Here is a 13,351-nt window from a genome sequence, read left to right on the forward strand (position 1 = left end):
ACAGGGCTATGTTGACTTGAATTTGGTAGGGGATATTGATACCAAAAGAATTAATTCAAGTTATGTATTTACTATTGGGAAACCTCCTAAGGTGTCTTACCAAGGAGTATGGGCAGAATTGGAAACAATTCATACCTCAAGTAGAGTTTGCCTATAATTATAGAAAGAACAGAACAAATGGTCCAAGTACTTTTAAAGTAGTAAATGCCACACATCTTAGGGGCATCATGGAGTTGAAATACCTACTAGCACATGACACCATCAATGGTCATTCTAATGATTTTGTTCAATCTATGAAGGAGATACATGATTAGGTTAAGAAGAACTTGATGGATGCAAATCAGAAGTTGAAGGAAAAGAGGGATGAAAGGAGGAGAGAGTTACAATTTCAAATAGGATATTTGTTCATGGTCTACTTGAACAAGGCTAGAGTACAAAAATTTATTCCAAGAAAGTTTCAAATGAAGAGAATCGAGCCATGCAATGTGTTAGAGAAATATGGTTTTAATGCCTATATTGTTGACCTACTAAAAGACATGTCTATCTCTCCTTTTCAATATTAAAGACTAGAAATTTTACAAGGGTCCAGATATTGATGAAGAGGAGTATCAAAAAGAGCTACAAAAAGATATCTCAGACTTGCAGGTACTTGAGAAGAAGCAACCACAAGTGGAGAAGATATTGGATTCTAGGGTGAAAAAGACCACAAGAAAGAAGGTGTACAAAAAACATCTAGTGAAATGAAAAGATACTCCTGAAGCTGGGGCAACTTGGGTGGCTAGGATTGACTTCAATAAGCATGGAATCACAAGGATTTCCTCTCCCCATAGGTTTCTTAGGCTTCTTCTTGGAGGGGGAGTAAGGTGCAAGAGCAAGAGCACCTTGGGGTAAGGCAAAACCCTAACACAATTTTGGCTTGTAAATGCTCTAGCCAACCATTTAGTGAATAAGGAATAAGTATAAAGTCTCAAGGTAGGTTTAGAATGTATGGTTAAGTAGGAGTTAGGGTTGAGTTATGTTTTAAGCAATTAGGTCATGTTAAGCCTAGAAATGCTCAAAATTGCTCTAAAGGGAAAAATTTGGAAAAATGCCTAAAATGGGACAAGAAGTGATTTGGAGAGATCCTTAGATTTTCTAGGATCAATTTATGTTGGTTGAAACCAAACTTGATAGGTTTGGAGGCTTAAAGTGAAAAATTGTAAAAAGTTGTCAAATTGCTCAATGACAACTTTGCAATTTTTGCAAAGTTGCACTGGCAATTTTTGCACTTTTCTAGGAAAAAGGAAGGTGGTTTTTTATAACTCAACCTAAGGGTATGAGTAATTTTAATTCTATATAATCATGTTCCAACTCATTGGAAGGGGTTGGTTGTGTGGATGTATGGACAATTGATGAAATAATAAGAGATTAATGATAGAAAATGGGTTTTTGAAGGATTTCTTGGATAGTTTGATTGGTGTGCTTACTATTTTTGATGGATTAGTTGGTTTTTATCATGTAAAGATTCTATGAAAACTTTTTTTGATCATTAGTCTCCATTTTAGTAGGTTTTCAAAATTATTTAGTTTTTTTCTTCTTGTTGTCTAGTTTTGAGCAGTTACAACAAATATGGCTAAAAGCTTGACTTCCCGTGGTTAAAAATCCATAACCTTTGGGAATCAAGTAATGGTCTTTGTATACTATGTATATACCATTTTTTTAGGTTGGCAAAGGTGGTCTACTAATTTTGCAAGCAAGCCCTAGGCAAGCTAGTAGAAGTTTGGCAAGGTGCATAGATGCTTGCAAGTGGATTTAAACATGAACAGTGGATTGGCATGTGCCAATATTGAATGGTCAATGGTAGATTAGGGTATTAGGTTTCCACAAAGTAGAGTATAATTTTAATGCAAGTTTTATAAAATTTGGTAAGTGTTTTATTACCATTACCCTTGAAACCCCCAAAATAGTGGTTTTCTGAAAACATACTATATGGACATCATGGAGGCATGAGACCTAGAAAAATCTTGAGCTAGGTCAATTGAAAATAAAGTCTAGAAGGAGTCAATAGGCCTTGTTAAGAGGTTTTTCAAGTTAATTAAGGTTCCTTGTTTCTAGGAGGGCTAATAGGATCTCTTAGGGTTGGAAGGAGAAACAAAGCAATATTGGGTTGTGGGTATGTGAAACTTAGCAAGATGATGCAGAATGAAATGGAATATGTCAAGAACCTAAAAAGGAAGGTTTAAACTTGATATAGACCTAATATTAGCATTTGGTGGAGTTTTGGCTTGATTAGGCCAAAATATGCATAGTTAGTGTTCTTGGAGTCAGAGGAGTGGAAATTGAATTGATTGGAGAGTTTCTAGGTGAATTCTAGGTTAAAGAGGATTAGGAGAGAGTCCTCTAAGTTAGGGTTAGAAAAGAGACCCTAATAAGGATAAGAAGTAGCCTTGATAGATAAAAAAGGCTCTAAGTGAAGAAGCTCCCCATCACAACCTTAGGTTGAAGGTGGCCAAATATGTGATCTCACAAGGAATGTTGTATAAAAAAGGAATTGATGGAACTCTCCTTAGGTGTGTTGATACTGAGTAGCAAGGGGAATTTTTAAAACTTTATCATTTTGATGCTTGGGGTGGACATTTCTCATCCACGGCAACAACTTTCAAAATTCTCAAGAATTGTTTCTATTGACCAAGGTTGTTCAAAGTCATCTGTCATCCTCAACTCACAACTCTATGTTCAAAGTCATCTGTCATCCTCAACTCACAAATCTATCTTTAAAATTTGTGGTAATAGATGAGCCTTTCAGGATAATGGGGCATAGATTTCACAGGACCTTTGAACCTAACCTCTAGTGTCGATCATGCTTACATTTTGACTACGACTAGTTAATTTACTAAATGGATGGAGGCAATTCCTATGAAGAAAGAAAACTCTCAAGTGGTGTGTGATTTCCTGATGAATTTTATTTTTGTTAGCTTTGGGATTCCTTCAAAAATACTTGTAGAGAATACTTCATATTTTTCTTCTGAAGAGATCTCAATGTTCTGTTATGAGCATGGAATATCTTTGGCCCACTCTTTAGACTACTTTCCTCAAGGAAATGGATAGGTAGAATCCATCAATAAAAATATGATTGCAATAATGAAGAAACTAGTGAATAACAATGTCCAAAATTGGCATAAGAAATTGTATGAAGCCTTATGGGCCGATAGGATTACACCAAAAAGAGCTATAGGAATAGCACCTTTTGAACTCGTCTATGGAGTAGGAGTACAAGTGTCCTTACCTTTGGAATTATCAGTTTCAAAGTTACAATCAGTGATTGAAGATCCATTTTTTTAGAGTTCTTTAGAGAAAAGAGTAATGTACATCAGCAAACTTGAAGAGGAGAGGGAAAAATTAGTGGATCATATTACTAAACATCAGATGAAAGTCAAATAGATTTTTGATATGAGGGCCTGGGCTCATAATTTCATAAAAGGCTATGAATTTATGTTATGGGATAGAAGAAGAGAATAAAAAGGAGAGCATGGGAAGTTTGATTCTTTATGGAAAGGCCCTTTCATTATTTTAGAAGTAATTGGCACAAATTCTTTCTACTTGAGATATCCATATGGTACTTTCTTGCTCTTCACCTACAATGAGCAGGATCTGAAATTATTCAATCTATAATGCTTCTGTCAGGATCTTCCCTCATATTTAGTAGTTAGTTTCTTTTCTCTTTCTACTTTCATGTCTTTTCATTTTTGTTTCTTTTCCTTGTGACTAATTTATTTTTCCCAGTGATCTGAGTTCTCAGTGCAACTCATGCATGTAGTCCCCAGTTAGAGCCCATGTTAGTCTAAGTTTTTGAGTCATCATTATTACTCTTTTCCCTCTTTGCTTATCTCTCTAAACTCATTTTTTTTTAGTTTTATCACCTCGTCTATATTATTGTCTCACCTGCCAAAGTTTATATTTCATAAGTCATGTTGATTCCTCCAAGTTGTTGTGTTGTCCTAGGTGTATAGGTTTGAATCTATTGTGAAATTCTTATGATCGAGTCTTTTGAACCACTTTGAATCTTTTCAAACCTAGGTTTAAAGGAATTTAAACTGATTCCATCAAAGGTTTTGGACTAACCTTTATTTTTTAGGAGGGATCTATCAAATATGTCATAGCATGCACCCAAACCACTTTGTACCAAGGTTCAAAGAGGTTCAAATGAGTTCCATCATTAAAATCAGCATTGGGAGGTGAAATCAATGGTTGATGTAACGCTTGTACTTAAAGCGTGAAGGGTGACATCCTAATGATAATGTAACTCCTTGTAATTAGTACTACCAAGTACATATGGTGAGTTGGCAGTGTAAGCCAAAAAGCTAAATCTTCTAAATGAAATCTAAACCCAGACTGTTAGAAGAATATTAATGATGATTAAGACATTTTTATCAAGTGAGCATTTAATGAAAGGACATCATAACTTCTTGAAGTGTGTGTATTGCCTCGAGATAATCTTGCCATTAAAACCCAAATTTTTAGAAGTACTTCTCTCATTATGCAAACTATTATAAAACCTATTCTAAGCTTATTTTCATTCTATTTTTCAAAGTTGAAAGTAAGCAGCAGAAAGAGAAAGGGAGGTTTTTTTGGGGTTTTAGCTATTTGCAGGTGAGGGTTGTAAGCTTTTCTTCCTACTTCTTTTATGTCATTTTTCTTCAAGAATGAAGAATTTGGAAAGTCCATGTTCTTGCTGTGAGTATGAAATATGTTATGCATTTCTTTGGAAATACTTCTAGTCTTGAATGTCAAAGACCAATAATTTCTTATACAAATTTAATGGGAGTCAAGGTTGAGAAGTTGCAAAAAATGTTTTTAGAGCAAGAAGAGGTTAAAGGATGTCTCAAAGTTTTGACAAGTGGGCTCCTTGAGGATATTGCTTTCCCCCCTGTACTACAAATTCTAGAAATTCTTCAATACTCTATTAACCATTATGATGTCAAATCTAAGAGCATACTGAATAAAGATGGTGAACCTTTACTGTCTATTACCAGAGAGACCATTTCATCTGTTCTAAAATTATGTGACTCCTCCTTTGCTAGTTTTAGCCCCAATCAGTCCTTGGTCTAATTTAGAGAAGACCCCCTAAAGAATCATAACTAGATAGCTAGAAAGTGGACTGAGACCTTTTACAGGGGAGGTTCAAGGCTATCAAAAATACTAACTAAATATCATATGAAGCCTCATATACATGATCTGATGGTTTGGTTGCATAGAACTAAAGGTCTAGTTGATGTCCTTATTTTTGAAGAATGCATGTTTCATTACATAGATATCATTTTGACTAGTAAATAATTCCTTGATTTGGTTGAGTTGATAGCTAGCTCATTAAGAAACCAACTCAAGTATTCACAAGATACTAGATACAAATTTTATATGTCCTCCTACTTAACCTATTGTCTTGCATGCATGTGTAATCTCATCGCAATTCCTCATGAACCTTAGAGTGAGGACATCATATTGTATTAATATTGTCCTCTACTGAGAAAAGACAAAGTGTTGGAAGATTTAAGGAAAGTGCATGATGCTTTCTTGGGAAATTTACATCTCAACCTTGCCAAAACCCTGATGTAAAGAATGGCTTCAAAAACCCACATTTTAGTTAAAATCTGTGAGATTTTCTACATCCAATTCCCTAGGTTTGCCTACTTAAGAATAGGGGGTTTTGAGGAGGAATCAATCAAGTTGCTAAGGTATGTGTTAGATTGGTTTTTTCTTGTTGAATTATGTAGGCAGATATTTTTTGTGATCAAAGACAATCTCCCTAAGGAAAAATAGGAGTCCATGTTCCCCATTAAGCTTGGTTCTTTGGCTTGCAATACAATGATTAATGCTTCAACAATTGAAAGTTATTTATTAAACTTCAATTTGGGGTTTTATCACAAAAGAAGGAATTTTGACAACAAAAACTATTCAAAACTGGTACTTGGCCTAGGGGACCGGATTCAATCAGCACCTCACCTTGAAGACCTATGGGAAGATTGCAATAGAGAGCAAGAAGTCACAAAAATGGATCACTCAAGGTTGACCATTCCTCAAATCACATTGCTGAAGTTGAAAGTCAAAACATAAGGGCTTCTTGAAGACAGTTTAGAAGTCATTGAACCAAGATGGAAGGGAGAAATTAAATAGGTCATTCTAGAGATTGATTGGGATAGAAATGAAGAAGATGACATAAACCTTAGGTCCAGATTCATATTAGAATGCACGAATAGTTGGTTGCAAAAAAAAAGGATCAAATCAGCCAGGTCAATGCAAATTGAAAAACCTACAAAGGGTGTTTCTTTCTCTAAATCTTCTCCTTCTAACATTTCCCTTTTATTTGATGATGTAGGTAACAGTTCCATAGCTAAGAAGAAAAAGATAGTAACCTAATGTAAACCAGCAACCAAGGTACTACCATTTCATTGGATGACTCCTAGGACGAGATCTAAGACTAGGTTTGAGGCACTGATTTAGACAATAGTTCAAGAACCTGAATTTGTGGATCTAGAATTGGATTAGGAGGACAACCTTATATTACCAAAAAATCAATAAATGGATACAAAAGTGGTGGTAGTACAAATGTGATTCAATCAAGTTTCATGACTCCTACTAAATAGAATGAAGGGGTGATAGTTGCAAGCACTATATCTCCCTAGTTATCTAGCTTAGTGAACAAAAAATGTAGCCTAGAGCCAGTCTCTTTGCTAGTGAAGGACATAGTCACTAAGTACACTTCATGTGCCCCAAATATAAGAAGATGGAAAATAATGCTCACCTAACCAAGGATCCTACTACGGGGAAATTGACTGCATAAATAGCCACTTAGAAATAGAAAGAACGTGTACATGAAATGTAAGTTGAAGATTTTGAGGTCAAAACTATGGATTTGGGAGTCCTCGATCGGGATACTAGTAATCATCTTTTTTTAATTTTTGGTCAATCATATGTTAAATCAATCTGAGAAAGATAGCCAAGAGAACAGGGAACTAAAGCAATTGGTCATCATTATGGCTAAATATATTGGCTTCCTGATGAACATTGGCACATTTCCCTTGATATAGGCCCTTCAATCATTTTATCCTAATTCTTTTGGCAGCCAATAGTTGGTCAAGGAAATTCAAAGATGAAAGTTATTTTTAGAGGCAATAAATAGTTGGATCAATTATGTCATAGAGGAAGGAAGTAAGTACATTATGGAATTTATTACTATGTATACAAAAGGGGAGGTGTTGCTTGGAGAAATCTAGATCCTTATGCCTATGTGGGAAGAAGATGAAGCTCGATGCCATGCAATATTTTTTTAGGTACAAGAAGTTGAGAAGTATGGAGTGGTGAACTTAGTTATTGAAAATCCTGTGAAGATTGTGAGCCCTTGCATGCTTTTTATACTGAAAAGCAATATGAATTGAGAAAAATCCTTATTTAAAGCCACTTTACAAGAAATACAGGCAATTGAGAATAAAATAAAAGGAAAGCATGAGGAGGTCCTGAAAGACATACAAATAATCAATCCCACTAGTATTTTGTAGTTTGAAGATGGAAATACAAATTCAAAAACTTTAGTTAAAAGTTTCTAAGATGCCATGTTTAAGATCATAAAGAATGATACTCCAACCCCTCAAAGTTTTACCACGATGGCCCATGTGGAGTCTATGTTGTATTTGAACTAGGAACATCTACCAAGGCAAAGAAAAATAATTAAAGAACTCAAGTGGCAAAAGGACACCTTCAAAGAAAAGTTGTTAAGTCTGAAGAATTTGCATCCTCGTGCAGTCAGGAATTTGCGAGTGCTTTTAGGAGTTGGAAGTTGGTCAAGCAAATCACATCAAAAGAGGACAAGCTTGATGGAGCAAATTAGTTTCATGGTGGTTATATTTTTGAAAAATTTCATTCCAAAGATTGTTTTGTTTAGTTAATTTTTATAACTGCTTCGTAACTGAGATGGCTAGGTTTTGATGGAGGCCTCTCGGGATTTGAAAGTATATATGCTAGAGCATAAGACTATTTAGGGGTTAAATTTTAGACAGAGAAATTAGCCTAATAGTAGTTTGAATTAAATATTTACCTTTTAGGATTAGTTAGAAAAGAAATTTTTGATAATCCGAATGTTTATTTTGAGACTTTGAGCTCAAAAACTTATTTATATATACATAGCGTAATTTGAAACTTTGTATTTGAACTTGGATAATAGTAACTTTGTGGGGTATAATATTAGTTGCTTCATGATATTGATTTTTGTTCATCTCAAGTTATCATTCTTTCACTATATTTTGTAGTATCTCTGAATTTTTTCCTATTTTTCAAGTATTGTATGATTTGAGAAAAATTTGCATTTCTCAATTTGTTCAAGATTTTGTATTTCCTAAATTCTTCCTTCATACCTAAGAGTATGTGAGTGTTCCTTTAGTACTTTCTGGTAAATGTATGCATGTATGTTCTTCCTATTTAGTAGAAATGCATTAAAATTTTATCAAGAGGGAGTTGTTTACTTAGAAACTCTATATTTAGTAGAAATGCATTAAAATTAATATATGTTTACCCACCTATTGTGAACTTTATTTATTTTCCAACCCAGATATAGAGTTGTTCTTTTCAAAAAATTTAAAGGAAAACAAATATGTTCGCCAACACTGTAGTAATAAAGTTGGCCTCTTAGTTCTTACAATTGATCACTTCTGGTGCTCTACTTAGTTGTGAGTATCAAGGACTATTAGGTCTACCTTGTAAAAGGATTTTGCAATACAATGAAGTATCTACTCTATTAAGAGATTTAGAAAAGGACTATTAGATCCACCTGGTTAGAGGATTTGACTAGTGCACTTGTTAGGATGAATTTAAAAGAATGATCTCTTCTTTGCAACTTTATTTGCTAAATTAGATCCTTTGAATAATATAATCACCTAAATATGATCAATGAGTCTCTACTCTGCCCTTTATATTGCTTTGTAGCCTGATTACTTAAACTGCACCATATTCACTTTGTGTCTTCATATATCTCACATACTTCTCTTTTTATATCACATTTCTTGTCTTACATACATAGACAAATGAATTTATCTTCCTTATATGCCCTTCAAACAATAACTTCATCAAGTCAACTCCCACAATAGATATCTTCTTTAAAAATCAATTATACCTTTAAGTCAGCTCAAGTACTGATGCTCAGGAAATACAACACTTTTGATGATCTACTAATTCTTGGACAATACAGTGAGCTCGGGTGACACTATTGTTTGGTTAGCACTGATTGCTTGGATGGAACTATGGAAATTGGGTGATATAGGATCTCAGTTCACATAGTGGAATTGGTTAACACTGTGAACTCAGTTCAGACATGTAACTTATTTTCGACTAATGATGTTGAACAACTTGGTTTATAATATGAGCTCAGTTAACATAGTACACCTTCATCTACTCGGGCTACACTAAAATATACTCCCTGATGGAAAGCTTAGTTTTAGTATAAGCCAACCTTCTTGGAAAGCTTAAGTGGTTTCTCAATGTATTGCCATAGGGTCAACACTTAGCACCTAACATTATAAGTTTTTCCTTCACATCTCTAATTATGCAACCTACCCCACACCTCACTCAACTTCCTTTGGAGTTCATATCAAAGTTTACCTTTAACCATCCCTTGCCTAAGCATTCCTCCAACTCAAACTACTCATTCCTCTTGGAGAAAGGATTAATCCTTATAGGTCCATGAAGGTGCCATGAATGTCAATAATATTATTGCATATGAGAAATAAGTTATTTTTTAATGTCTATAATTACTGATGAAAATATACATCATCTAAACAAACAACATATTGTTTCCTCAATTGCATTTGAACTAAAACAAAAAAGACAAAAACCTAAATAATTTAAAGGAATGGTTTTATTTTTCATCGCAACTATAACTAAACTATAGCTCAAAAGATAGACACACAAAAGATATAATTAGAAACATATAAATTGTTTAAAGATGTGGTTAAAATTTTTACCACGAGTTACTGTTGAAATAATTAAAAGAGAATAATTGATTTTTTGGAACTTAGCCAAAGGAGCAATCCTTAGGTGAAGTTGACCGAAAAAAATTCTTTACCACGTAAATTAAGTGAATCATGCAAATCTACAACAAAATTGATAGAAAAGTGCCACTTCAGTGTAGAAGGATGTCTTCAATGCCAAAAGAGATGCACTTGTCATTGCAACCATTCTATAGGAACAGGTGCATTGGTTTCACAAGAAAGGTGCAAGTTCAAGCATGCAAATCAAGAAATAGTATATGGAAAAGGATAAAATTGTGTAATTTGTAAGTAGACGGCTTCCACAACATGACCAACTCCTTTTTTCGCTCCTTACAATTACTCCTACCAAATAAATGACATGGATTTACTTCTTGTGCAAGATCAATTTTGAAGGTTCTTAAATGTTTCCTCCATTATTCGCTCTTTCTCCCAAAGTTTTCTCACACCACTTTCTACAAAATTTCTCTAGAAAAGATGTCCACATCGCTAGAAATTTTAGCCAATCAAAATAAAAATAATTTATTTTTAAACTTACATCTAGAGAAATATTTTTTAAAACATATGAAGTCTCATTTGTCTTTTATATATGTTAATTATGTTGAAGGCATTCTTCTTTATGAGATGGAAGACCTAATTATGTCCATCAATGACTTATGAGTGTTTAAAAAACTTGGACGACCATGCAATACATCTTGGTCACTTTTCTTTACTCATCAACACTGTAATATGGGTGAATGTGTGTCATCACTGTCATAGAACAACCCTTGATGTTCATCATTATTTGGCTCTTCCGCCATAGTGGCGATGAGGAACAAGTGTTGAGGTCGACCAGAATACCATGTTTTGTGTAGGTAAGAGTTTAATGAAGAAGATGCCAATGTGAAATACAATTAGAGTTTCTGAGAAGTCAAACTTGTGGGCATTCCAGCTCAGCAACATAATCACAAATCAGAAACGATGGTCTTGTTTCATGTAGGTTAGAGTTTGGAAAACTAGACACCAGTGTGTAATATAGTTATAGATTTTGCTCCCTTTCTCTTTCTTCCTAAGTTTTTAGAAACTATTTTCCCTGCTCACAATTTTCCTTTTTTTTATCTCATTCAATTCGTCTACATTTTATTTTCTCAATCTTTTCCAAATATTAAAACATTCCATTGATATAATTAATATAATTTTTTTGATTTTAGAGTTCACAATCAAATGATATCTCGTCAAAATTGACTTAATTAGGAGTATTTTGTCGCAAACTGATGAAACCAGAATCAGGGAGGCGTGGGTCGATAATTTAGAAAAGGAGACTGCTTTGATCTAGGAGATAGTAGACAATTATCCTTATGTTTCCATGGATATAAAGTTTCTAGGCATATTGGTAAGACCTACAGGAAATTTTAAGCCTACTTTAGACTATCATTACCAAGCTTTAAAGACTAATGTTGATATGCTCAAGCTTACTCAATTGGACCTCACCTTTTTGAATGAAGATGGAAACCTTCCCACATGGATAACTGATAAGTACCGTATCTAGTAATACAATTTCAGAGAGTTTAATGTTGACGTAGATCTGTATGCCAATGATTCTATTGAACTTTTGAGATAGAGTGGTATTGATTTCAAGAAGAATAATGAGATGGATATTGATGCACAAGTCTTTGGAGAGCTCCTAATGTCATCTACTATTTTCTTAAATGATATTGTGCATTAGGCTACTCTTCATAGTGGCTATGACTTTAGCTCCATGTTGAAGCTTTTAACATGCCAGAACATGCCCTCAACTCAGGTGGGATTTTTTAATTTGATCAATATATATTTTCCAACTATTTATGATATCAAGCACCTAATTAAATTATGCAACAACCTATGCATAGGGTTAAATAAAAATTTTGATTGATAAGTAGGAGATAATTTCCACAGTAAGTCAAATTGTGATAATGCTTCGCCCCTGTGAGCATCACCTAGATCCAATGAGTGCTAAGTGTTCCATTTATTCTCATGAGAGATGGATTCATGTTGAATCACTACTCATGAAACTTGGGTCAATGAGTTTGACCCAAAATCACATAGTTAAATCCTGATAGCATTATCATAAAAATTTTGAGTTATTGGATGTGACGAGAAATGGGATGTACCATCAAGTCGGATCTGATAGCTTGTTGACATCTTGTGCATTCAAGAAATTGAGAGAGAGTTTCATTAGTGGGTCCACTTAAAAGTGCAAGCATGTTGTATGTTTTGGAATGTAACAAGAGCTCAGTGGAGCTAGAGTTCCGTCTTAAGAAGTTCTAGATGGAATAAAAGACAACCAAACATGATTTGGTGTAAAGGTTTGTGGAAAAGGAGAAAAACTTAACATGATCTACTTTTTAATTGCTTATGAAGTTTTTTTCAATTAATTTCAAGTAAAGATACATTTTTTCCTATTTTATGAAATTTTATTTTCAATATGGAGATACAAGTTGTAAGATCAAGGGAACTAGATATAGTATTAATGTATTAAGGAAATTTTACTGCATTTTGATCAAATGATGACAGATAGAAAAATGTATTTTCAAGAAACTACTACAATAAACTAATTAAATCGACATGGGGGATTGAGAAAAAGTTCTAAGTGCCACATAGAAGTCAATTTAGCCATTTGAAAATTTGCAATGGAGTAACTAAAATCGTAGGAACATCTACAAAATAACTCAAAAATGTTGATCATTTTTGTATGCATAGGCAATCAATCTCTACATAGCTCAATATTTTATGAACCAAACTATGCAATTAAAGTGAGTTGGACCAAAGTAATGTGCATTTGCTACTATATTGGATCATTGAGATATCCTTATTGCAACACAAAAAATTAAATTAAAATAAATAATATTTATATATTACTAAAAATAATACACATACTTGAAAAGATTTTTCTTAAGAAACGATTCCATGTTTTGCAAAATTGTTAGTATTTTCCATAGGCTTAGTATTGTTGCAAACATTTTTTCTTATATGGTGATTAAATTCTTTTTATTTGGCTAATACCAATAAAATATTTTTATTTTTTAAAGTTTTTGATATTTTTATAATGTATATATGAGTAATAATCCAATTTCTATCTATAATTTTATAACCCACACACATCTAGGGTTAGGGATTTTGTATAATCAATTTCCAACAAATGAAAAAATGTGTACTAAATTTGTTTTCAAAAAATGAATCAACACCTATTTCCAATCTAATTGTACCAACTCAACTTAATTACAATAATATAGTTTTTGTCCCTCTCAAATAGGCTTGCATGAATCTTCATCCATGATTGATTTGATTATGTAATAAGTTAGATAATTTGAGTGAGAATGATA

The 13,351-nt window shown here is 33.5% G+C and overlaps 1 pseudogene; it reads left to right on the forward strand.

Moving 5' to 3' along the window:
* Positions 1-10,884: 10,884 nt before the first annotated feature.
* On the forward strand, positions 10,885-12,220 carry LOC149578509 (putative CCR4-associated factor 1 homolog 7; annotated as a pseudogene).
* Positions 12,221-13,351: the final 1,131 nt, after the last annotated feature.

This window comes from Cupressus sempervirens, chromosome 1 (genome assembly GCF_028749045.1).
Source record: "Cupressus sempervirens isolate cs-2001-9-10 chromosome 1, ASM2874904v1, whole genome shotgun sequence".
NCBI lineage: Eukaryota > Viridiplantae > Streptophyta > Pinopsida > Cupressales > Cupressaceae > Cupressus > Cupressus sempervirens.